The sequence below is a fragment of the Lonchura striata genome, chromosome 13 (genome assembly GCF_050655825.1).
Source record: "Lonchura striata isolate lonStrDom1 chromosome 13, ASM5065582v1, whole genome shotgun sequence".
NCBI classification, from domain to species: Eukaryota; Metazoa; Chordata; class Aves; order Passeriformes; family Estrildidae; genus Lonchura; species Lonchura striata.
This window is the reverse complement of record NC_140715.1, coordinates 8,227,192-8,253,985: the sequence shown is the minus strand read 5'-3', so window position 1 is coordinate 8,253,985 and position 26,794 is coordinate 8,227,192. Positions and strand designations below refer to the sequence as shown.

General features: G+C 38.5%; 1 protein-coding gene across 1 annotated transcript in view; it reads left to right on the top strand.

The window, feature by feature from the left end:
* The first annotated feature begins 534 nt into the window (after positions 1-534).
* Positions 535-26,794, top strand: part of TENM2 (teneurin transmembrane protein 2) — a 1,518,527-nt gene continuing 1,492,267 nt past the window's right edge. The window contains exon 1 of the mRNA XM_085591001.1: positions 535-1,103. The gene's annotated coding sequence lies outside the window, so the exon portion shown is untranslated. The remainder of the gene's footprint in view (positions 1,104-26,794) is intronic.

The window sequence follows — 26,794 nt, the reverse complement described above, 5'->3', positions numbered from 1 at the left end:
GACAGTAGCATGAAAAATAAATATCTTCTTAAAATAACTTCAAGTCCATTGTTTGTGAACGCAAACCAGTACTCTTGTCCCATGTATTCAGTAGGGTTTTTGAAATTGGTCAGTTTGCATACTATTTGGGAACAAGGTAGTTTTCCTTCCTGTTTACTCTCATCCTCATCCTATTTTTTCAATGGCAACATTGCTAGTTTCCACTAGTTAACTAGTTGACCTAGGAATATTTTACTTACAGTGGAAAAGGGAGTAGAGAGGAAAGTACTACTATTTGCAAATATTTGCAAATTCTACTATTCATGTGCAAACCTATTTGGCAGGTACCCTTTAGGCCTAATTCCAGGACAAGCCCTGAACCTGGAGTGTTAGTAGGGCTTTCACAGGGGTTAAATGACTATAAGAAAAGCTGGCAGTTTATCCAGTTAGCCATCAGGAGAAACTGGAACTAAATTGCTCTTTATGGTGTAGAAAAATAAAAGCACAAAGATAGCCATTGCCAGGAGGCAAATCCGAACTGGTGGCTGCTGCAGAGCTGGAGGTCCCTTTGCAGAGGAGGTGTGGTCCCCAGCTGGAGTTACTGGAGCAGGGTGAGCCTGTCCGGCTGCGTTTAAGGCTTGTCTGCGTGCTGGGGAGCAGCACAGCACATCCTTGCAGCTCTCACCTACGGTGGTGTGGTGCTCTGGTAGAGGGCTTTGTCTTTATTCACAACACATTCAGTGTGTCTCGGCAGGGGAGGAAACAGCACTGTCAGCCTGTACTCTGCCATCGTCTGCAGAATAAACTGAACTCTAACTCACCATTTAAGAGAAGGAAGGAAAGGTAAAGAGAGAAAGGGATTTGTTCTCTGCCTTATTCATACATTAGCTCTCTGCAAAGGCACAAAACAGAAGGAGCAGCATCAGCAACCTTGCAAGCAGTGACTCTGTTTCCAATTAATATGGTCTGAGCTACTTTGAGAAGCCAATTTATTACTTACACATATCACACTTGAGCTCTGCTGAAAACTGGATGTGCCAAGCACACCTTTGCTTCTGATTTATACATAAAGACTTGCATCTTTCACTGAACAAACCTTATCAGGAGAGACTCAACCAAGGCAGGTAAGAGATTTCGACGTAAGTGTCACCTTCTACAGTGTTAACATATGTTAACAAATGCTTCTTCTGACTACAGTGCCTGGCTGTCACTGAGCACTTAGAACTACTGTGTTTGTCCTTATGTCATGCTATCTTTAGGGAAGTTTAATCCCAAGAACATCTGCAGTATACTTTAAAGATGTATTTACAATTTTTCTTAAGCATTAAAAATCATAGTGAATTGTAAACCTTAAAAGTTAAGTTTTGAGTGAAGTAATATGTTCATGGAATGTGTTTTGAGATATATCTTTTGTTGTTTCTGTATGATGTTTAATAATAAATTTGTAGCATTAAAAATTAATTTCTTTACTGTTATGTTCTGATGCATAGGATTAGTGCACCAATTAGTCTAATAACACATATTCCCAGGCAGCCCTAAATTATCTAGCTGAACAGTTTTAAGAGTTTAGTCATGCTTATCCAATTGGCAGAAATAGAGTTATGAGCTTTTGCACATGGCATAAGTGATTTTTTTTGTTGTGGTCAAGTGAGTTGTTTTGTCCACATGCAGTTCAGTAAAAGCATTGTAACAGGATGATAGTATTACAAATATAGTCTGTGCCCAACTTTGTGAATCAAGATAAGACTTGGTTATAATTTACTATTGTGTAAGTTACAACACTGCTGATTATTTGACCTGCTGGTACCTGGCAGCTCAGATAATAACAAAGCACATTTTTGGGAGAGAGTTAGAACCAGTCTTCTCTGCAGTCTGGACACTGACTGGTACTTGGAGACAGAGACTATCAGAAAAATATATTGGCAAAGGTTTCATCTTTATGAAGTTTATAAGATGATAATTTTTTTGGCTCTGACTGTGTTTTATCCTCTGTAATAAATCATTTTTGGAACTCAGTGCTTAACATAAAGAATAGTCTAAATGAATCACTCATATAGGATGAAAAAGCTAGGAAAACTGGAGGAGGATGGGTAATAAAACCTGCTCTAATGACACAACATTAAATTTAAACATAACTTTTTTCCAGTAAGTACATAAATAAGCCTTTTCTCAAATACTTTTCAAATAGTTGCTCCTGACCTGTAACCTTATTTTCCATTTCACCTGTTACCAGTCCTTTACCTGTTATTCTTTCTAGTTATTTCATGTATACAAGATTATCAGTGCTAACAGAATAAGGAATTTTGATGACATTTACTGTAGTTTTTAATTAAATTTTACTGTATTACTTCTAATCAAAGTGGAACTCAGACCTGTGCATGTGGTCATGGCTTTTTATCCAGTAGTGACTTATTGAAAGATTCAGAGAAATTAAAAATGAACAAATCTCATTGCTTGTCTGAATTTTTGCAACTATTTTTCATTTGGATTATTTTGGTACTGAGAAAATGTGGCCACTCCATGTAGAAAATAAGCTTTTGCAGGAAATGATGTGAGTTTCCAGACCTGTAGGAAGCCAAAGACTTCCTTCAGAACTTTTTCACTTGACTTTTCACATGGCAAATGTGGTGTTGTTTTGTTGAGAAGAGCATTTGGCTCTACATTTCTGGGAGAAATGTTAAATCTGATTAACTCAAAATAAATATCTGCTACGTTTCTTACTAAGTTATTGCCTAAGTTCTACAGCCTCAGAATTTTTACTTGTCCCAAAATGGGGAAAAAATGAATAGTCAAAGCATAAAAAGTTTGAATGTGTCTGATAGTTGTTTCTCACAATTCTAGCTCTCTGGGCAGGTAATAACTTTGGGGTACAGTCAACAAAATCTTCAATTAGGGCCTCAGAGTGAAACACATCAGTGTGGCTCCAGGGGCATTGAAGGAGAAACACCTGGTGAGGATCTGGCTTTTGGAGAGTCACCAGTATCCATCCTGGGATGCTGATGCTGTCTGCCACAGGGCTGGAGACTTGAGGCTGAGGACAACAGGGAGTAAATGAGGATCCTGGGATGGCAACTAGAAGTGCATTTACACGTCACAACACTTAGAGTCATGTTTTGGACAACTTTCTTTCTTTAGGACATTGATAGAGAGAGGCTGGGGAAGCTTGAATGTGCCTTAACAGCTACAACAGTCTCAGGAGTGACTTTGAGATGCCCTCAGTAGGTGATCCCAGGATGAATATAATGTACAGGGAGCTGTGCCTCATGTCATTACAGTAAAATCATGTCCAAGAAGTGAATCAGACCAGTCTGTTGGAAATGCCAGTTTGCTATGAAACTGTGCCTGCAGGAGAAACTTCTGGTTCATGGTTATTCCTGGAGATTTTCTGCTGAGTGTCCTGATGGACAGAGCTAGGCCATCACAAATCCAAATACTGTCTTGGCAGAGACACATTTGCACACTGAGGAAAATTCTTATCTACTTTAAAACCCTTTTCTCTCCTTAGTTAGAAAGCACAAGAACATAATTGATGGCTTATGCCAGGTTATTGCTTGGCCCAAAATCTTATGGTACCATACAGAACACTGTGGATTGTACCAAATCTGATCAAATTTCCTTTCTTGTTATCCTCCTCTGTGGTGTCTCAGCACAGTGCAGAGCAGTGTGTGTATCCAAGTAGTTTTTGTGCCTCAGATGGGGAAATGAGCTACTCAGAACACTCTGGTCAACCCTGCACCAGCCAAGAAGCCCTTTTGCCTAACAGAGAATTAAGGTATTTTTGTTCTCTCTTGTCTTCTCCACTCATGGTAGGAATACTGCCTAATATTGTAGCCTCTGAGGAAATGCATATACCTCATGTTCACCACCTTCATCCCACCTCCATGAATTATACTACTATTTATCACGGGCATTTTTCAAAGTGATGAGGTGCTTTGTTAGTGAACTGACACCTATTAATTCCTGTCACTATAAGTTTTACACTGGACAGCTTGAGAAAACTTTTATTTTTTCTATACAGACCAAGTCTGGAGGTTTCTCTCTTGCATTTATACAGAAAAATACATTTGTTTACTTGCATACCCAAGTGAGCAGTTTATGTATACGTGAAGAGTTTAGAAGAGTTAAGGGTTATGTGATATTTTTGCTCCAGACTTTTCATTGAGATAGTAGATATCTAAGTTTCCTGATCTACTGCTCCTATGACCTAGAAACCACTCTCATCTATCTCTGTGGCCCTGTCTGTGGCATTGCAGACACTGTGCCTGGTATTGTGTGGTATTTGGAGAGTTGCAGTTCATTCTTTGGGTGTGCAGTGTTTGCCTGTTCTATTGCTTCAAAGTTAGACAAAAGACAATAAAAAAAGCTCCATACCATGTTCTGCACTCCTTCAGATCTGATGCCTTTCAGGAATATTTAAACAATAAGGTCAATTGGAAAGCATGTCTATTCTAAAACCTATTTTATTTTCACCCAAAGGATTTCTGATTTAGGAAGCATTAATCTCCTCTTTCATCATGAATTATATTTGTTCTTGAAGAAAAATACCTTTTAATTAACTGATATATATTTCACAGAATGGATTAATTCAGCACCTTCAAAGCATAATTAATACAAATATCTAGGAAAGGGCAAACTCTGCTGCAGTCCCCAATGCTGATAATTGTTTTTGTAAAGACAAAGGATATTCTTGAAAAACAATGCATATGGCTTGCCTGAAGCATCAAATTCAGGAAAGTCTAAACTCACAGGTTACATCTAAATATTTCTCTAATGCAGTATATTACATTTACAGTTTTCTTTGAATTGCTTTCTTGCTTCCAATGTTTTGCTATTTTGGAATGCAATTATTCAGTTTAGGCATGAAGAATGGTATTTATGTTCATTACATTGGCTATTACTGCAAGCTGGCCCTGTAGTTTCTCCTCTTCAGTCAGTGGAGAGAGACATGCACCTCTAAAAGCCTGAAAGCTCTGAAATTCTAAGATAGATGTCATGAAGAGACTTGGGAATAGACTCTGCAGTGGCAGGAGGCAGCTGCAGAGGGCCTGGCTTTTCAGCCTGGATTAGACAGCTGGGTTCAAGCAGTCAAAGTGGCAGTGCTACATGTAAGTGCAAAGTGCTGGAGTCAGAATTAAACCTGCTGTGGTTGATGCAGAGTCACAATTTCAACACAGCTAGGTCCTCCTTCAGCAATGCAGAAGCAGGCTGAGAGTTAGAGCCAGGCTGAGATGCAGTTTTGGCTGCAGGCTGCTCATGGTGGCATTAGGGAGGGTGAAAGAGATAAGATGATGCTCTTTGACCTCAGGAAGGTGCTGTGAGAACAGCTTGTCTGACCATATCTGACCAAACCCCCATAGTGAAAATTATGCACTGAAGTGGATGGAAAAAGTTGCAAAGCTCAGAGATACATGTGTATTCCAAGGAGTTTCTGAATTTGTTTGAAATGCTGTATTCAATAAAAGCCCAGTTCTGTCCCTCTAACTCTGCAGTACTAACTCTCTTGCTATTCCAAGAGTTCACTAAGCAAGAAGATAGAATCTGTTAGTTCTGAGTACATCACTGATGTTCTAATTGCCTTTTATTATCCAGTTAATAAGGTGGATCTGCAGTGCATGATGCACACTGTTATGAAGTGTTCATTGTGCACCTCTGATAGCCCCAAAGATGTAGGTGCAGCAAGTGCTGTGATATGTGTTAGACATAATCAGTGTGAGGATATTAACAAAGCATTAGTCAGGTGCAGAAAAGTCAAGAGTTTGAGGTGGTACACAAAAGATTTTTATTTAAAAATACTGAATTTTGGATGGTTACTCATGTCTTTTTTGGTTTTGTTATTTGGCTTTTTGAGCATTTCTCCATAACTGCTTCAACCAGGAAAGTTTGTTTTTATTTACAAAAGTACTCTTTTCATGTAATCACAGACTTGAAGGAGGTGAGACTTTGAGCCCCATCACTAATGCTGTGAAATAAAACTTGCTGTACCAATTGTTAGATAAAATTCAGATCAGTTTTACTGTTACAGTTCTTAGTAGGTATAACCATTGAAATCCTGCAAATTTTATTTGGTAAGAGTTTCAGTCCATCTTAGACAATATTTTTTATTTAAACTTATCACCCAAAAAAAAAATTAAATTTGATCAATGTGTAGATGAGATAGCAATGACTGAGGTATAAAACCATCATTGGTGGGTGATAGAAAAGCTTCACTTTTATTTGGGAGCATAAGAAGGTGGTGAGAAGAGTTCATGTTGCACAAGTATTCACAGAACATTCCTCATTTAGTTCTTCCAGTTTACTTGGCTGCTGTCTGCTTTAAGACCAATGTTGGATAAAGTTTTATCTTCTTGTTTATCATTGTCTCTGCATTTGTGACACTTCAGGAAAAAGATGTGCAAATAACCTATTTGTGTTTTCCTTTATTCTGTGCAGGGAAATAATACTTATGTTAAGATTGGTTTGTAACTGATAAACTCCCAATTAATTAACTGCTGTTACCAGATATGTATATTATGAGTAAAAATGACAGGGTTCCTATGGGAACATTGATTGAATAGCTAACAGAAAGGAGGGACTCCTGTGTGCTACTGACTGTAAGCTGGAACGTTCAGGTGACAGAATCAGAGCAGTGGATTTCCATAACACCCATTCCCAGTCTCATGCAGGAAAATTCTTCAGGGAAGGATGTGAGCACAAAATGCTACAGTGCCTGAAGGCTCACTTGAGATCAGTTACCCACTAAAAGAAGACCTACACTCTCCTTAATTTCCAGAATAAAATAATTTTTCAAGTCCTCTAGTCAGAGAGGCATGCCTTTTCTTTACAATTTATTTATTTTGATAAATTGGGGTGTTAAATAATAATTAAAGATATTGATTGAATACAGATGGCACTGTTATAGTAGTTAAACTTTTAATATGTACAGACCCAGCTGGGCTATGGAACTACAAACTACCTTTCAGGAGACCCAGATAAGCTGTTCATTTCCAGTGTATCCCATAAACTTTCCAAACACAAGTTTTATATAATATTTTGCCATAATTCATTAAACATACACAGTCTAATCTTCATCAGTCTTGAGTATGTTAATACTCATACCTCACAAATGATGATTTATTTTCAGTAGGAAACATGTAGTTGGTCCAGATGTTCAAACAAAATGACTCCCAACAGGCTGACAGCACAGGTTAATTCAAGAATGGATAGATCTAAATTTGTGTAGAACAAAATTTGCCATAATTTAAAATAAGGATGTGGAATAAGAAAGGTAGAAAATGTGAAAAAAAATGGAAAAAATGTTTTACTTCTAATTGTGAGAAACCTATTATGTGGCTTCTCTAAATTATAGACATATAAAATATTTATAATCTATTTAATGAAAGCGATAAGGTAAAGAAGCAGAATATATTTGTAATTTCAATAGTCAACTAAATTCTACTTTTTTTTCTTAATTCAGAAAGGAAAGTTAGGATTTATCTAATTGCTGTTAAATGATGTTTAATTGTTGGGTTAATGCTATTTGTAGCTGTCATATTTTGATTAATTTCTTATCCTGGATGTCAAAAGTGACTATCACTAACACCAAAAAAGTTTAATCTAACATCTTTATTTCATTGCTTAAAAGCCTGTTGTATAATCTCTTTACCTGGCAGCCACAGATCAGGGATGGGTTGTGTGTAGAAAGGTTTCTTGCTGCAAAGTTTCATCTGCAATTTTTCTTAAAGCTGTCTAGGCAAACCTGGAGAAAAGGAGCATTTTTTCTGTTACAAAGAGTGATGTTTGATACTGCTTGATCAACAAGAATTTGTTTATTTCTCGTATTGTATTGTTTTGAGAACAGCATTTTCTTCTGGCAGCTCTGGGCTGCAGCATTGTCTTTCTCAGATGTAATATATTCTGTTACAAAATATTCTATTACAAAATAATCTTTGCTTTGTAGATCCACATCTGGATTCTCAAATTGGTATCACAAGACATTAACAGTGATTGGCAAATTCTCCTTTACTCTGTGACACCTCTCTTCTGATGTGGGAGATATCACTCACTCTTTGAGGAGTTCTTTCTACCGTTAAAAGCAAGAACATGCTCAGCATGCTTCAGGAGTAGGCAATATATACAGCAAATAGCTTGATTATTTAAAAACAAGAGGTTGCAATAAAAATGAGCTCAAATTATCTTTGCATTGTATTAGTTTCTTATCCTTATATACAATGTGATAAGTAGTAGCTTATATACACTATGGTGTTTTGGGGTTTTTTTTACATAGAGACAGGATTTGAAAAAAAAAAAAAAAACTTTTTCAAACCCCCTGTAGAAGTTTTTTTTTAATTTCTATGCCATAAATGTGAGCTGTTGGAACAAATTTCAGTTATGGATCAAGCATCCCCACAGTGCTGGCATCTTTTTATTGTTTGCTTTTATGAAACCTCTGCGGGCATCAAGATCTGTTTTCTTCTTATGGGAAATTCATTAAAAAGTTGTCCAAGTTTCACTTAGTTTCAGCGAGCAAACAGACTGGTGAAGACAAGGTACTAATTGTCTGCAGCTTTGAGCTGAAGCAGAACTTTGGGTCAGGCACAGCTATGGCAGCAGGGGAACACAACTGCTTTGTGAGCAGAGAGGGAGCAGAGAGCTCTGCAAGGTGCTCCGTGGAGCTGGAGGATGCTGGCTGCAAACAGCCTGTGCACAGAACCAATTTCTCCTCTGTCACTTTTCATTTGCATCCTTTGTACATCCTGCTGTCCTTCATACCAAGTTTATGAGCAGGTACCACCAACCCTTCCACTGTCCTGATGACATCCTTTGTTAGAAAACAAGGTTACACTAAATGTCACATTCACATATAGTTTAACTGCAGTAGAGGTTCTCCCAGGTTTAGCATTTAATTAAAATTTAAGAAGAGAGTGAGGTGTTCTCTGGCAGGCTTGAATGAGTATTATGAACAGACAAGTGCTTTTTGGCACCTCGACAGGTGAGCACACACCTGTAGGTGTAGGTTTCTTCAAGGTAATTTTTAGCCTTAGTCTCATTTTCACTGTGATATGCTTTAAGCAGATGTAAAAGTACAGAGTTCCTCTTGCAAACTGCAAATGTTAAAGGTCAGTGTAGAAAGTCAAGTAATTTTCAACAGCTGGTGATCTTATAGGAATTGCTGATGACATTTTACAGTTGTGGAGTAGTACTGGATTCAATAATTCCTTTTCATTATTCTTCTGAAAAGGAAGTCTTTCATATTGCAGGGTAGTCCCCAAGTATTACTTTAGTTTTAGAGGAAAACAAAAAGCTAGGAGGAACATGATAAATGTAGCATTTTTAAAGTAAATGAGAAGGATTTGATTAAAAAAAAAAAAAATTATGATGGAGTCCAGGGAGTGTGAGTTTGGATTAACCAAGAAGATGGAAAGTCAAGGAAAAAACATACCTTAAATATTTACTTATAAACTATTTTAATGTGGGTTTCAGATTCAGTCAAAGAAAGAAACTGAGAGTTTCTAGCCAGGCAAAAAGCCTGAGAAAGTGCTGGGGAAGAATGTAAATAATTCTTTATCTCTCTTGTTTTTCACATTGTTTATAGTTAAGTTCTATCACTGTGCATCATGCACTCTGCACCAATAGTAGTAGGTTGTTTTCACTTCAGAACCAATGGCTTTGGTCCTTGCAGAGCTCTGTATAAAAGAACAATGTATTTTGAATAAACAGGAGTTTTACTCTCAACAGCCTTCTGAGTCAGAGCCTCTTCATTCCCGTCCTGCCTCAACAGCAACATTTTAAATATAAATTGTTTTTAGTTTCAAATAAGAGTGCATATACCTGTAGTTTGGGAAAGATAAATGGAAAATATTATAAAGGTGAGGCTTTTAATTTGAAAGAGGAAATGTATCTGGAATTTTTAATTAACATTCTCATCTTTGGATTTCTAGAGAATGCTGAAATGTTCTTAGAAGCCAAAGTAGTGGCTGTATTAATGTATAATGGTTTTGTGTCATTCAGGCCCATGAAACTGTAAACTTGGGGTGTAGCACTGTCTGCTCTCAAGTCACTGACATATAAACCTGTAATGTCATTAACACAAGCACTGCTCCAGAGGGATGCACGGCTCTGCTGTGGGACAGGTCTGAGGGAACGGGGACAATGGCCCCGCTGTCCCAGTGCCACTGCGGCAGTGTGTGCAGGAACAGAGGGGCACAAGGCAGTACTGTTGTGTATCAGGTTTGTGTGCTGCTGAGAAGAGTTCCAATTTGAATGTGCAACTGTCTGATGATAAGAAAATGTGTATTTTAAAATCCCAAACCTTTTAAATACAGGCATTCTTATTTGTACAATTTTAATTGCACTCTACAGTAGAAACTGCGTGCATATGTTTCATGGCTTAGCTAAATACTAGGGATGATGCTTTCTTCAGATATATTTTAACTAACTATGCTATTCTTAGAATAACCTGTCAGAAAAGCCATATAAACATCTACCATTTACAGTAATTATTCACTATGATTTAGTAGCCTCAGAGATACTCAGAAGCAACTACATCAAACCCTTTTTCCTTGCTTGGTTCCTCTGCTGGATTGTGTTGGGGGGATGAGCTGACAGTGAGATTCCTTGCTGTGTATGTCTGGTTGCAGACACTATATCTGATTACCAGCATTTGAAGAAGGCAGCAGACTTCTTTCATGGCTGCTGGGGGTGTTTGTATGGTTTTAGTAATGACTACAAAGTATAAGTACATAAAAAATTGTACCTATAGAAACCATGGGTAATATGATGGAAAGGATTAAATACTTCCAAAACTTAAATGTTTGAATTCCTGGGAAAAAGAAGCTGTCAGACAGAATGGGTTCTGGGAGAAATATATTTCTATGTGATTTTGTGGAATATGCCAGACACTGAATTCTGAATGCTGTTGCTGGGCCTGTCTCGTTCTAGGTGTCTGTTGGATCTGTAGAGGGCATTTCATTTGAAGAGCTGCCCCCATTTTGTCTCTGCACATTTGCTTTGTTTTTCACTGGAAAAAAAACTACTGTGCACATATTTAGGTGAACAGTTCTTCAATGCAAAATTCTGTGGCTTCTCATTAAATGAATTAAGGATATACAGGGTCCCGACAGACTTGCATCATAAATACCTTTTGTCTATGAATTACTCTCAGGTGTCCATTGGTCATACAAAGTCTAAGTCGCTTTGATTTAAAACACAATTGCAGCTTTTCTTAAGGGATAGTGAAAAGATTGGAGCCAAGAATGCTACATACAAATCAAAAGAGTTATTTCATTTACCAGTCTATTAATCACAACTGTCATTTTCTCTGTAATTAAAGTCTGATCTCTGAAAAACAAGCAGCTTCTGAAGATCAGCAGTAGTGCACTTTCCTAGATTGTGTCATTCAGAATAAAAGTCAGTTTAAATGTCTGCTCTGAGTTATGATTTGTTTAAGAGAATGCTACTCCTGGCTTCTGTGATTTAATGTGGTTAGCCTTTCAGAAAATGAAAGCTATACTTTAATAGCTCAAAAACATGCTATGTGATGTGTGGGACATATACAGTGTAATTATGAAACTAATGAGGGGTGGCTTACCAATGTGATTGGTGAAGATCTGCTCCAGTAGCTCCTGTTAATGAACTGTCTGTCTATGCCAATGCTAAGCTTGGAAGGGTTTATATACTGGATGGTTGGTTAGATTGGAATGAGAATCTTGTCATGATCCCATAAATGAACTGGATTTTATGGCAGTTATACTTGCCTTCAAAACTAACTTGACTGAAAATCTATTGACTAATTCTTCCTTGGGCGTTAAAACCCATCTTGCATTAGCTGGTGGCAGCTCTCACTACTGACACCAGCAAAGCCTGAGCTGTGTCACACAGAGCAGCAGCAGAGCTCCTGCCCCGGGCTGTGGCTGCAGCAGGGATGCACTGGTGCTGCGGTGGCACTGCTGCACTGCAGGGCATGGGAGCAGTGGGGCAAGCTAGGCATCCAGCTGTGCTGTGTGTGGGAAGTACATTTCTCTCTGAAATGTGCTTGCCACAGCTGGGAGCTTGCAGGGAGCACAGGGGCTGGGATGAAGCATCACCAAATTGCCCTCAGACATTTTTGGAGGTTCCAGGTCCAGGTCAGAAGTATTTGAGACCCTGGCAGGCAGCTGGAAACAGCTGTGATTTTGGATTTGAGCCATGGAATGGTATACCAACCTTGCAGGAAGAACAAGTCACAAAAGTTTAGATATTATAGTAGAAGTAGTCACAAAGTAAAGGGAAGAATTTTTGAGTGCTGTACAGGGGGGTTTAAAGTCCTGTACAGTACAGGGGGGTTTTGGTTTTTTACATAGGGGTCAGAAGTTTTAAGATGGAGGGATTTGGGCCGGTCCTGTTCCTCCTCTTTCTTCTTCCTCACCTCCATGTTCTTGGTGATGTTGGCACTCACAGATTGGTTTAGAGTAGAAAATCACCATTTAATATAGGTAATAGGCATTGGGGAAAAACTGTAACCATGTCACACGTACTGTACCATATAAAAGACAGCAGCAGCCCTGGCGGGGAGAGAAGAAGCAGTCGGGAGTCAGAGAGGATGTCAGGGTGTGTGTGTGCCTTTGCCTGAGCTGTGAGCAAACCACAGCAGCCCCAGAAGAAAATCTTTTCGATAACTTGCAATAAACTACTTTGAGACCAGACAACAGAGACTGCTGAGCATTTCTTTGGAAGCTCGGGTTGGAGGAGAGATTTTTCCATTACACCCCCGACCCAGGGTGAGCTGCGGCAACAAATCCCTTGGCTTTGACTGACATTTCTCTCCAACTCCAGCAGTTGGTCATTCTGCTTTCTGCTCTCACACTGATGCAGTCCCATTGATCCCCAAGCTCCAGGTTAGCTGTTAGATAGGCAGCTTCTTTTCACCTACCAAGCTCTAGGTCCCTGATTATCATTTACAGCTTCAACATCACTAATGATTATCCAGGTCTAGTGTGTGCCGTGGCAAACAGAATGCATTTAATGGTAAAAGTAATGGAGCAGACTGCAAAAAGTATAAAAAATTTAGGAACATCAAAACAAATGGAATTTATATGAAAATTAATATGAAATAAAACTGCAATCTGTAGGTAATTTTTAAGTCATTATGTTGGTCTTGAATTCATTATGGTATCTTGAAATATTTTAGCAATGATGGTGCTAGAAATTTCTATACTGATGGTCCTGAAGGGAATGATATTCACCTGAAGGGTCTTCCATCTGTAAGGCACAGCTGGGTTTCACCACATTGAATGATGTGGGAAGTAACTTTAAAAGGTGGGACAAAGCCATGGCTTGATAGTTTTGAAAGCATCAGCAGTGAGTGACCACAAAACTGAAATCATCAACATTAGGTAAGATACTTTTCTTCATAACTGTGAGTGATTAAATGGAATAATTACTGTTTTGTTAAATGAAGGTCTTAACAGAATTTATTTCTCTTGTGAAGTTTCAGTTTTGTGATAAATATTAATACAGTTGACTTAAAGTGTAAATAAAGGAAATATTTTGGCATTCTAATCTGAGGATACACTATTTCTAAGGTAAAATAAAAGGCAATTGTATTGCAAAAAGTGTTCTAATTACTCACTAATGCAACTGCATGCAATATTCTTTCCGTACTGAAAGAGATGTGTGTTGCTCATTAAGTAAGAACCTTTCTTATCACTAAGAAGAATAGTGTCCACTGAATGTTAAAGACTGGCTAATTTGCTTACCTTAGTTGGATTTTATCTGGGGTCATTTTTATTTTTGCATTTGCTATCCATCAAAAATTCCCAATTTCTTTGGTTGTCCTGAAAACCAGTCTGAAAAATGTGCCTGATGCCAAGACAGTGGAAGTAATCAAATACTGACTACAAAAATTGAAAATTAATGGATAGATACAATTTATTGGTGTTTTTTTCTATAGGTAAAAATGGATAAGCAGATGAATGGTTTTCTCTCATTCTGGATGCTCCACTCCAAATCAGAATTGAAAGGTGCTGGCAAAGGAGAGCTCAGGTGCTTGCAGTGGCAGTCCTGCTCCTGGCACTGGAGTGCAGCAAATCCCTCCTCAAGGGCCAAGCTTGTGTTACTGCTCACAGCACTGTGCACCCTGCTAGCTGTGCAGGGTCTCATTCCTGTGCACACTGCCAGAACAAAGCCCACACATCACTTTACAGGCTCCTAATCCTTTCCATTTCAGTCTCTTATTAAGAAAGGAAATGCTTATTTTTTTTTAATGGGTTTATATAAAAAAATTAAATATAAATGGATCTCAAGTATGTAGAACTTTCTTAAGAATACAAGATTATTGAAACTACTTCTGAGTGCATTTTTCTCATTTGGCCTTACTTCACACAAAAGTGAAAAATTCTGAGAAATTTTTCCACATGAAAAATAATTCATTGAGGGGTTATGCTCCTACCCTACACTGCTTTACTCTAGGCCTCTCATAGGCTGGTTGTCCCTCACCTGATTTTGTCTTAGCACTTCCCTCATGCTTCCAAAACTGAGGCTGTGGTTCTGCTGCTTGGGTGATTTGCAGTTGTTGATGTTATGCCTTACAAAACAGGCAGCTGTGCCCAGGGAGATTTCTCTGTCCTTGAGTGTCACTGACTCCATTTCCTGTGCATTCCTTCCACACAGCTGTCTTGGTTTGAAAAGACAGGAGTCTGTGAAGGGAGGCAAGAGCCTTCTGTGAAATGGAAAAGGTAAACCCCCTCCCTCCAAATTACCACAATTTTGAAATTAAAAGGCTCTCAGGCAAAGATATGGAAATGAGAATAACAGCTCTTTACTAGAAAAAATAACTAAATATAAAAAAATGTAATTAGTACAAACAAAACTATTGATGGAGTCAGAAACCTGCTACCCTGAGGAGTCAGGGTGTTGGCAATAGTCCAGTTAAATGGTGGCTGCTCCTCCTGGAGTGGCAGATGAGATGCTGCTGGAGCAGGGATCTGTAGAAGGGTGGAGTTTTCTCTGAAGGTCTGGTGATGGAGTAGCTGGGCCTTGTCTTCCTCTGGGGATCCAGCAGGGAAGAAGCTGCTCCTCCGGGAATTCAGCAAAGGGGCTGCTCTGGTGTCCCAAAAATGCTGATTTTATGCAGGTAGGAATGCTTGGCTCCTCCCTCTGGGTGGAGCATCTCACCATGGGCTGATGGAACTTTACTAGTCATGCACTGAGACATTCAATGGCCATTAACAGAAGATCTCTTAATGGCCCATTAACAGAAGAGATCTCCCCAGAGGGAGACATTGTTCTTGGAAGAGTTAAGAAAACTGCCCAACCTCCAACAGATGGCAATAGAATATATGCTGATCTTACAAGCAGTTTTTGGGGTTTGTTGTCCCCCTGCCCTTTCTGCAGGACACCTTGGCCAGCTGAGGTGGCTGTCCTACCGAGGCAGATGAGGGACTGAGCTTGTAAAAGCTATGGCCTGGAAGAGACTAAGCCAACCAGCAGGTTTTTCATAAATTACATTCACTTTTATTTCATGGAAAAAAAAAGCTCAAACTATCCAAAGCTGATTCTATTTTTCCTCAAAGGTAGCAGTCATTAGCATTGAAGTGAGGTGACTGACTCATACCATTAAATGTTATTTTGAGAGGGTCTTCTCCTCTGGGCTGTGCTGCACAAGGGCTGCACAGCAGAACTGCTGGTGATACCTCTTAAAGCATTCCCATTTAAACCAGGCTTTGTCAGCTCCTTCTTGGCTTGCACTTTGTTTTACAGCAGCTCTTGCAGTGCAGCTAAAGCAGTGAGTGAAATGGGTGATTTACACAAAGATACTCAATATTGAAGTTGAAGCAATAGGCTGAAGAATTGCATCTGGGCAAATATGATCATGTTCTGCCATGTTTAGTAGGCAGAATGGTATAGTCATTTTTATAAGAGTATTACTTTGCTTTCTGTTGGGGGGAACAAGGAAGCTGGTAAAAGTTAATTGCTTTACAGTAGGGAATATGCACATGTATAAATTTCCTGACACAGTTCACTATAAGTAGTTTACTTGTCTAACTTGATGTTTACATTTTTTAGGTTTCTTTACCATGTGTCTTTACTTCATTCTCTGAATGAGATAATACTGTTCTGCCTCTGATTACATGAGCTAACCTCTTGTCCTTTTAACAAAGTGATAAAAAGATTTATCATTTGAAAAAATGAGTTTGAATAAATGTAGCTCATAATTTTAATCATAAGTCAGGTCATCAGATCTGCCATATTTTGGCACAGTCATATGCCACTTAAATCTAAGTGCATTCTCTGTGAATTAATAAGTGTATTTGCTAATTTGTATGAAGGCAAAAATCTGTTGAATGCTTTAATCCAATCACCTGAATTTGTATCTTGAAATATTGCAAACTTTTGACAGTGACTGATTTGATTACCCTGGTTTCAATAGTGCCAGGGAAAGTTAAACATTTTTGGGAGATTGGCTGGCACAGCTTTGGTTTTAGAATGACAGATAAGTAAAAGACCATTCAATATCATCTCCTCTTTTTGCTTTACTGCACTGTTGAGGCAGCACCAAAAGCTTTTCAGGCTCTATTCAGAATTTAACTTACTGTGGCCTTCAGGAATTCCCTCAGAAATTCTTACTCTAACAGCCTTTCCTTGCAGAAGATGCTGCACCAGGTACCCCATGAGTAGGCACAAGCAGTGCTTTTGTTGCCCTGCTGGTTTGCTTTGACTCTGCAGACTGGCTGTAGCTGGAGTGTGTCCCTGGAACTGATGGCTTCCTGAAGACAAAACCTGTGGAACATTGATGACTGTTTTGTTGCAATTCAATTCAAAATGTTAATGATACATGGAGTCCAATTCAACATAATGTTTAAGACTAATTTCACATGTGCTTAAGCCTTGGCATAAAATCAGATACATGCTTAAATGCTTTCCTTAATTAAAGCTCTATATTAGGACTTTCAAAATACTTTTACTACTTTTCTTTGGCTTTATGAGCTTTTTTTTTTCCAGTTTGGCACAGAGTAAGGTTAAAATATTGCAAATGAAGTAAAATAGTTGGAAATGGGGACACCAGGCTGGCAAGCACACTTTCATTAAAAACAGATTAGCTATAAACTGACTCTGATAATCCTGCAATCAAGACTTGATACACAAACTCATGGAAATGCTAAACATGTGCTGTAAATAAATAGATGATTAATTTCCTTTATTCTAATATGTGTGCCTTAGTAAGAAATTAGTTCCCCTAAAAGATCATTTTCTTATTATCTCATGATTGTACCTCCTTTGCAGCTGCAGATATAAAGAGATAATTAATAGTCTGGAGATAGAGTTGGTCCCTTGAGAAAGGGGACTTCACACCACAGCCTCAGGTCTGTTAGCAAATGCTGCAGCAATCGACAGCTATTGAAGCTGAGGAAGAGAACATTCCTTTAGTCCCTGTATTCCCAAAATATTTTTGGAGGAATCATGGCAACACAGGAGACAAGTAGAAATCTATATACAGCAAGGATTGACACCTCATACCACAATGGGAATTTTTTGGCTTCCTTCTTAATAAATTTGATTAACTTTCTCTAGAAGTATCTGGGGTGGAATGAAAATGGGGAGGAGTGTTTTGTATGAGAGAATTGAAAAGATTCATTACTGGGGATTATGCTTAATGAAACACATCCTGAGTGTGAGGTCATGTGGCTGGTGTGCTTAATAGGCACAAATTAATTATTTTCCTAGAAGTATACTAATAAAAACCAATGAATTAAACATCAGGACCAAGAAATGTTTGCTTATTAATACAAAGTAACAGCGTTTAGAGAATTCCAATTTACTGAACACAGATGTTTCCTGTAAAATAATTAGAAAAAAAAATTAGCATCAGAATATGAAATGTATTGAATATGAGTTTAATAAAGATTTAAAACCCCAGTAAAACTTAGGTCAAAGGATTAGCAGAGGGACATTCTATACAGTTTTATGGTATTTTATGCAGCTAAACTCTGAAAAATATAACTTATTTTTTAATATCAGTGTTCTGAAACTATCAAGGAAAAGAAAGTACTGCTCTTTAGCTGTTATATATTCATATGCTTAATTTTTAATTTTTTTAAAAGGCCTCATGAGTAACATTCTCAGTGGGAACTCATAAAATCATACTGCTACTGGCAAAACTCTTGGAATGATAGCAAATGTGAAGAGTAGAATGCATGGGAAGGGGAAGATGGTTGGGCATGCCCCATCAGGAGACTCGCTGCCTTCACACCAACATCTGCTCAGACCTTACCAGGGCAACCTCAGCAGCCACTGATATGGAGGATGTTGTTGATAAAACAGTGTGTTAGGAAATACATTCTTGTTTATATTGGAAGGAAACCTAGTTCCCCGAGTCTTGTTGGAATTGCTTGTGTACTGCACATCACAGGGCAGAGCTCGATGCTGGTGCAGTCCTGGGGTTTCTTTTCAGAGGCTGGGCACTGCCTGTGCAGTCTCTGTGCTGGGGAGCTCCTCTGGGACAGGAACTGGCACTTTCACAGCAAATGTGAGAAAGGATGAGGATACCTCACACCTCAGTTTGCTCCTGCCTCTTTCTAGAGAGTCTTTCATTGCTGGCTCCTATTTGCTCCGAGTACATTGCACATAATCTGCTTTTCTCTGTGGCCAGGGCAGCTGGGTCTGGCATGGAAGGCACGAGCAGCTCCTGGGTTGGCTGTGCTGGCTCACTGCAGGTCCTTACACCCTGTTTTTATTGCCCTTGGTGCAGGCACTGGCTGGTGCTGGTTACCCCTGCACTGCTGGCATCTTTCTGTTTGCCACATGGGCACTGATCTTAGGAGTAAATTTTGATTTACTTCTTGCTTTTGACCCCTCAGAAAAGTGATGAATCTTTTCAGCTGACATGTCTCACCTGTCTTTGGCTGTGTCTAGGGAAATTCAAAATAGCAATAGCTATATGTTCTTGAAAATGGGAGTAGCTGGAGGATGGACCTTTTGTTATGATTTTTTATTAAGGATTTATTATGTTGCTTTTTTTCTTAGATCTTTCACAGACTTGGAAGTCACAAACGTGGCTCTGACCAAGCCTTCATTGTCCCTGAAGGCAAAAAGCTGGAAGAGTGTTATAATAGTCTGTGGCTAATATAATCACTATCTCTGGATTGCTGGCATAGTGTTGTTGCAGAAGTGAATATTAGTAAAATTGGAAGCAGGCAGGAGGCATTGCAAGGAAGAACAGAAATGTAATTCTTGAAAGAGAGGCATAGAAATAAAACCAGAGATTAAACAGTGATCGGGAAGACAACTCTGAGGACAAAGAAGTATCAGAATATTAAGTGTAGCATGAGAAGAGTAGCAGGAAGTTAGAATGTGGAGAAGAGAGGTGTGAAGAGCAGAATTATGTGCTACAGAAGGACAAAGAACTCAGAGTCTATTAAAAATGCTGCCACAAAGCATCCTCTGAGCAGTATTCCATCTATATTTATAAAATTTTAATTTTTCTTTTTTTAGTCTTAAAAGCACTGTAACTTTTGCAGTTAATAAAGCACATAAGTATAGTTCATGATCTAAAAATCCATAACCTTTCTAACTTTTCAGGCTTAGAAGCTTTAATCAGCATTTACCAGTAAGTAAAGCTAATTCTGTCCCCTTAATAGAATGGATGATATAATAACATTCCTTGGGGAGATAGTTACTAAAATTTGAAGCTGTAGCAGCAAAACTCAAATAGAAAGAATTAATTTAGATTCAGGACAGTGCCATAGTAGGAACTGTGTATCTTGGCAAAGTTCTGTGGATGGGAATAGGTAGCAAGAAATTGGCCCTAAAACAGCACTGCCAGCTCTGAGAAGTCCCCAGACAGGGGTTTAGGAAAATGAGAATGTGTTGCTGGCAGGAATACTCATAAAAATGGAATTAAGGTGCATTGTTATAAGAATAGAAAATGAGCTCATGAAAGAGGCACCCCCGGAGTTTCGCCCCAGTGCTGTGCTGTTTACAGGCACAGAGAAGCTGCAAATGAAGCTCCAGAAGTTGTCTGGATGCCAGCTCTATTATTTTCTAACTATGTTTGACACAGCAGCCTTTTGATTAAACCTACCATATCAGTTCCCAAATACTTGCCTTTAAAATTTTGTTTCCCTCCCTATTTGCCAGGCTCATCTCGTCATTGTCCACTTTGGAAACATCATCTTTTTCATCTAGTAGTTATGCAAAAGGAAAAGTATTTGGAGTCCACTTTTCTTAAAAGTCAAAATACTCCAACCTCACACTATTAAAGAATAAATTGTTTAAATTAATATCATTTTTAGTACATATCATTAGCACAATTCTACCAGAAGATAGACATTACTTATGGCCACTTGTTATGCTATTAAGATTGCTTACAAATTTAAAGGTGAAATTTTTTTTTTTTTCATAATTAATAGCACTTATGCTATAAGCAGAAATTTTTATACTGGAAGAAAATAGAACTTTGAAAATATGTTCAGAAGACTGACTCAGGATATTCCCTGTATTCATTAGCATTCTTGATTTAACTGTTTTAGGAGAGCTAAATGTATGGGCTGCATAAATAAATAAATGCATGTTATAGAGTTGATTCACTGTCACTTTGTACTTGTTTCTCTCACTGGGCTTAAAGTAACACACTGAAGTCATCAGAAGGAATTCAAATTTACATACCCCAGCTAGGTAGCCCAATTTTCTTGAAATATTCCTAAAAGGATTCTGTTCACTCTCTTTTCTGACCTGGATTCTTTGCATTGTTGTGAAAGGAGATGAGTGGCCTGAAAGGGGGATTTTGATCTGCAGTTGTACACTGCCTGCATTAGGCTTCATACCCAAGATGCCCACCAGCTTTTTCCCCACTGGGGAACTTACTGTAAGGTTTAATGACACACAACTCTTGTTTTCTTTGCTGTGCAGGAGGGTGTCAGTGCAAACCAGAAACATTACTCCTTTAATTTGTCTTGCTGCATGACCCCATTGCAGAGGGTGAAGCAGCTGGGACTGCTCTGATTTACTCTCCCCCTTTCTGTAGAGCATCTCCAGCCTCTGGGATCTGACAATGCTGACAGGTACAAAGCTAATTTTCCCACCATTTTAATGCAGTTATTTTGCTACATTTCTGGTTCCAAAGTGTGCAAGGGATTGCACATATCAGCCTGAAGTTTTCTGTCAGGGACAGCGAGTTCTGTGGATTTGTGTGTGCACGTGTATGTTCCATTTATTCCTCCACTCCATACACAGGACTGGGAACAAAAACCAGACATTCGTCTGGTTTTAAAGGCTCACGAAGATCATTCAGGGTTATATTTCAAGCTAGCAAAATTTCTCTTGTTCTGATTCCTGCACTGATCCCTGAAGTTATAATTACTGAGTTTCTAGCACAGGGGTTGTACTTTCATTTCCCAGCCTGCCAGAGGCTTGCCCTGTACCTTTGGCTGAAGCAGGTAAATGAGATAAATGCAGTTCCATGCTGTCAGTGATTTTTTTTCCTTTTTTTTCACATGTTCCAGTTGATGAACACACATAATTTCTGTGGTGGTTTTCCCTTTTCACAGTGTTCCAGAAATGGTAATTTTTGCAACATTCACCACTACTTTGAACTCATTTGTGAGAGTTATTTTGTCAGCCCTAATAATACCAGAAAGATTAATAAGCTGTGTTTTCTAGGTGTTTGTGCAAAATAAATGGGAGATCTGAGTATAAAGCAAGAGGAGGTGAAGAGACTTCAAAGGACAGGAGTGAAGTGATCATTATCACACTTCCTTTGAAACTGTGCAGTTTAAAGTTGAAGCCAGATTCAAAAACCTAAAATATTCTTAGGGCAATAGAAGTTATTGTGCTTCACAAAATCGTTGTGCTCTGTATCTTCTTTGAATTACCTTAAAGGTTAGCAAAGACTTGTTGTGTCCACCCTTTTACAGGAAAATGCATATCTACTGTAAACATTAATTACCCTTTGTGAAAGATGCAGAGCTAGTGAAAATATTAATTAATCTTTGAAAAAATGGTTTTGTGCCATCTTGCCAACATCATTGTTTTTTTTGAGTACTACTTGCTTATTTTTTAGGTATTTATGATGTTTGATCAGTGCTTGCCACAACTTTTGTATTGTAGTGAGTGTCAATCAGTAGCCTGTGTAGTCTTTGTAGGCTCTGAATTTCCATGGAATAAAATTAGACTGGATAATGGCTGGTGACTGTGAGGTTTACTGAGCTTTCTTTTCCATTTATAAACTGTCATAGCTCAGTTTTAAAATAAATAAATGAAAGAAACAAAGGAACTACAGTAATCTGCACAGGTTATTAAGTAGGTCCACTGACATTTAAGGGTCTGCATTTCAACTTCCTCTTGCATTTTCAAGGAATAAAGGAAAAATATTCAAAATGCAAACAATTTAGAGACTCAGTCTGATTTTTCTAGAATGTTTCTGTTATCTGTCAGGGAAAGAACCACCAAGCCATCACCCAAAAGCTTTTGAATTGAATGGCATCGCTGTCATATGTCAATTATATTATCTTTTATTGGCATAAAAGTGTAATTACTCTTTGGCTAATGCCCTCTGGCTAATGCCCTAATGGGAAGTCTGTGTCCCTTTCCTCTTTGCCATCTCTGGAGGTGTGGCTGGACAGCAGTGTCTGTGCAGAAAGCTGAATAACTTCAGCTCACTTAGTGGAGCAGGGTAGAATCAAGTCCTCCTCTTCGGAGTAACTTTCAGGATTAGAACTTAGAGGGAGTAATTAATTAATGATATAGAGGAAATATGGATGATGGGTTACGCTGTGCCAATGCATGGGACAGCACATAGAGAAGAAGATCAAATATGACTTTGCTAAGTGTGCTGTGGAACTAAAGGGCATTATTTCATAATAGTAAGAGAAATGCCATTTTAAGGACTTTTAGACATTTTAGGTTTTTTTTCCTTTAGATAAAGACAGGTGTTTCTTAGAGGAAGAATTGTACCAGTTGTCAACTGGGATTTACAAAGTACTTAAAAATGAAAATGTACTTTCATCAGGTACTTTCCATGTATTGAGCTATAAAGAAGTGGCAAAAATAATGATGACACTTAAAAATTGCTGCTTCGGCTCTGGTGAGACATTATATTTTAGCTGATAAGTGCCAGAAATAATGTTTTGCATAAATATTCCACAATATTGAGCATATTTCATGTCTATAATTAGAGCTTTGATTTACTCACAGACAGAATTAATTAGGGAGTAACAGCTGTACTGTAATTCTTCTATTATAACCCAATCTCATTTCTTCTTCCTCTTGTTAAAAGTATACAAATATTTCTTTAACCTTCCTTAATACACTATAAAAATAATCCTTTTAAAACACAAACATCCTGGTACTAAGTACAAGAACATGCGTTCTGCAGTCCAAATTTACTTCTATACTTAATTTACACTCTCTAGGGCTTTTTCCAAGACTGTTAAAAGTCTTTAGAGAGGAAAGAGATGGAATGAAGGTGCCTGAACAGTTTGAAGCACAATTGAATGAAACACAGTAAATCCTGTGGTTCTGCCCTGCCACTTTCCTGCATCAGGCTTGGGATAAGGAGAGAGCAAAGAGCCTTGCTGTGAGATCTTTCAGGGGCACTCACACAATACGTGGTAGAATTTGTATATCATTCACAAACAAATGTTCCATTTAAAAATGGGAGTAGGTCAGTGTAAAAGTTGAGGTAAAAGAGATAAATATGAGAACAAGAGCTACTGAAAATCACCTGATCTGTTCCTTAGAGCTTCCCCTTGTGCCTGCTCACCAGCTTCTGCTTGGGACAGTGGCAGAGGGGGCTGCTGGAATTCCTCAGCACCCTTTGCTCCCTGCACAGCAGAAGGAGTGGGAATTCTAGCTCTCTAGAAAGAGAGAAGTTTGTCTCCTGCCTTGAAACAGCACCAGTCAAATCCAGAATGCAGCAGCAGTTTCTGGGGCCTTGGAGGATTTTCTCAAAGGTTTTTTCCCAGTGGCAGATCTCTCCACTCACAGCTGAGGACACACAGGTGCTGGGAACAAGGCTGAGGAGGAGAGAGGTAATCTGTGGGCAAGGGAGACAACTGAGGTGCACTGCTGCAGGGATGTGGGTTTGAACCATCTGTTAGCTCCAGAGATTCATTTTCTCCAGCCATTATATCCCATGGCCAAGCTGAGCATCTTGTCTGATAACCTGACCAGTGAATTGCCACTGCGATCCAACAGCAACCTGACAGGAACTGTGAGTGGTCCCTTCCCTGTCCTTTCGTGTGAGCAGCCAAGAACATCGATTTTGTGTTGACACCTGCTGCAACAATCTGGGTAATGCTGGGAAAAAAAGCAGTTCCCCTCCCTTTTGGGTCACTTTCTCTTTGAGAAACTTCCTTTTCAAGTCAGAGAGCAAACCAAGTCTTAACAATTCTTCTGGAGAAGTGAACCTTTCAGTGACTCCTGTGATGCCAGTGGATGCTCTGTCAACTGGTGGTGAAGGAATACATAGTTACTGCTCATTTAATCTGAATTCAGTTATCTTAGTCACTCACATAAGTGTTGATTGTCATTTTAATAACTGGGGTGGGGCTTTTTCTGCACTTGTCCTCCTGAGCCTAACTTCCTTGTACTTGGAAGTTTTTTTCAATTATCTTTTCAAGATACATCTCTAAACTTATATATATATAGATAGATATATAAAGGAAAAAAAAAATTACATTGTAGTTCAACTCTTTGCTCTGAGCATGAATAAACTTAGCCTGGAGTATTTTCTCCAGGGTTTTTAACTAATTCTTCAAAGTTCTGCAGGATTTTTCCTGTCCCTATAGAATGAAATGGACAACTAGGTCCTATCAAGGGAAAAGAAAGTATGTGATTTTATTTAAGAATCCGGATTCAGCTGACCATCAAATCATCTTTAGAGATGAACAATGTGGTCCGTATTAATGGGGTGATAAAATTATATATTAGTAGATATATGATCCTTTTCCATGTCAAAAGCATCTTGCTCAGCAGATATCCTAATTTCAGAAGCTGATGTCTGAGGATGCACACCAAATGAGCACATAGATCTCATCTGACATAATGGATCAGCTTGTGAGCCATGGTTTTCTATGTAAAAAGACAAAAACAGTCTTTGTACATTTACATGGTATTTACAAGGCATGTATTGGTACAGGCTTCAGAAAAAACTGATAAATATCTGGGCTAACTACCAGTTTCTGCTGTTATGTCTGCAGGCTGCATCCTCATCTGCTGGTGGAGGATCCCATGGACCCATGCCCCAGTGGGACTGACTCAGAGTATTGTATCAGAAAATTGCTTTGATGAAGGACAAGTTTGCCAGTTTGAATTTAATGGAAAAATTTCAAGAAGGTATTTGAGTTATGATTGTGCTGGGCTTTTAAGAATGCATGAGTGCAGTTTCCAGTCTTCACATTTAATTTAGGTTTTGAGAACAGAGAATAGAATGGGAAATATGAGCATGATTTACTTGTTTCTTCAGAGCAGTGATGAAAATTCCAGTGTTGTACTGGTGATAGATTAGCAGAAGAGATTCAGTCATAAATAATAAAGAACACCTCTGAAGATAACACAGATTCCAGTTGTAGTTCTAAAATTTCATGATCTTATGAAAATTGGTTTATGTTTAGATGTAAGAATGGATATAAAATTATACTCCTAAAACATAATTAGCAATATCTCTGTATGGGATTACAACTTTTCATTTAAATTTGAAAGTACTTCTGAAGGAATATATAAGACAGACAGGAGAGTTATCACCACAGCTTCCTGGCACTATCCTAAAAGTTTACCTTGGGATTAGTGCAGAAGTCTAAAAGTCAGTAATTGGACATTGCTGTTATTCTGGGAATAGGGAGCAACCAAAAATACAAAGCCAAAATTACCAGTTCATTTGAGAGTCTTGGTGGCATGTCCAGCTTCTGTGACAGTTTCTGAAGTCTTCTGACACATTTCTTTTCGTAGACATTTTCATACACAAAGAAATGCAGTTGAAAAGTTGGGTCTTTCAACTCTATTTGTCAATGCTGAATTTCAGGTCTGAAGGTTGAAGGCACCGGGGTAGGTGTGGCTCTTACCAAATCTGCTGTGCCCTGTGAAGGTGTGGGGCTGGGTCCAGGGCACCCTCGAAGCATTGGAATTCCTGTGCAGGCTTCCTAGGCTCAGGGAAGTCTTACACAGATAAATCAGAATCACACAGCTGTTTCAAGTAGATAATAAATTTTCCTTACCCTAGGGAAGGCATCTCTTCTATGACCAGCTGCTTAGAAATTTGGGGTTTTTTTTAATAGTATATATTCTAAAGGAATTTTCCTGAGGGTCACCAACTATATAAGCTAGGAAGTTCTGATCCTTGCAGAATCCAGAGGCTTGAAAGAAGTCAAGGAAGTCCACGTTTTTTGTGGAATACCCATTCTTGGTACTGCTTTCTATTTTTGGATTATTTGCATGCCTCAGCACTGAAAGACCAGTATCTGTATTTATTACCTCCAGACTTTGGACCGTTTGAGAGGCAGAGAACTCCTTTTGTTCCCTGTTACTTTTCTGTGCCAAAAGAGCTCAATTAAACCATAAAAGTATTGAACTTCAGTGATTAATTAAGGAAAACTTGCTATGCAATTGAGTTTATTTTAATGAGTTATACAGCAGGCAGGATGTTGCTAGGAGTATAATACAGTATAATCTTTACTTGTAAGGAAGATGAGGCAGAATAATTTTTCAGGAATTAAGCTATTAACGTAGCAACTAAAATGGACTATAAAATTAACCATGGTTTTGGGACTTACCAAAAATTGTGCTTCAGCACCTGGGAAACTTACCCCGAAACTTGTAAACCAAGTCTCTGAGTTCTAAAGCTTATAGTGTCCATCACGAGATTGAA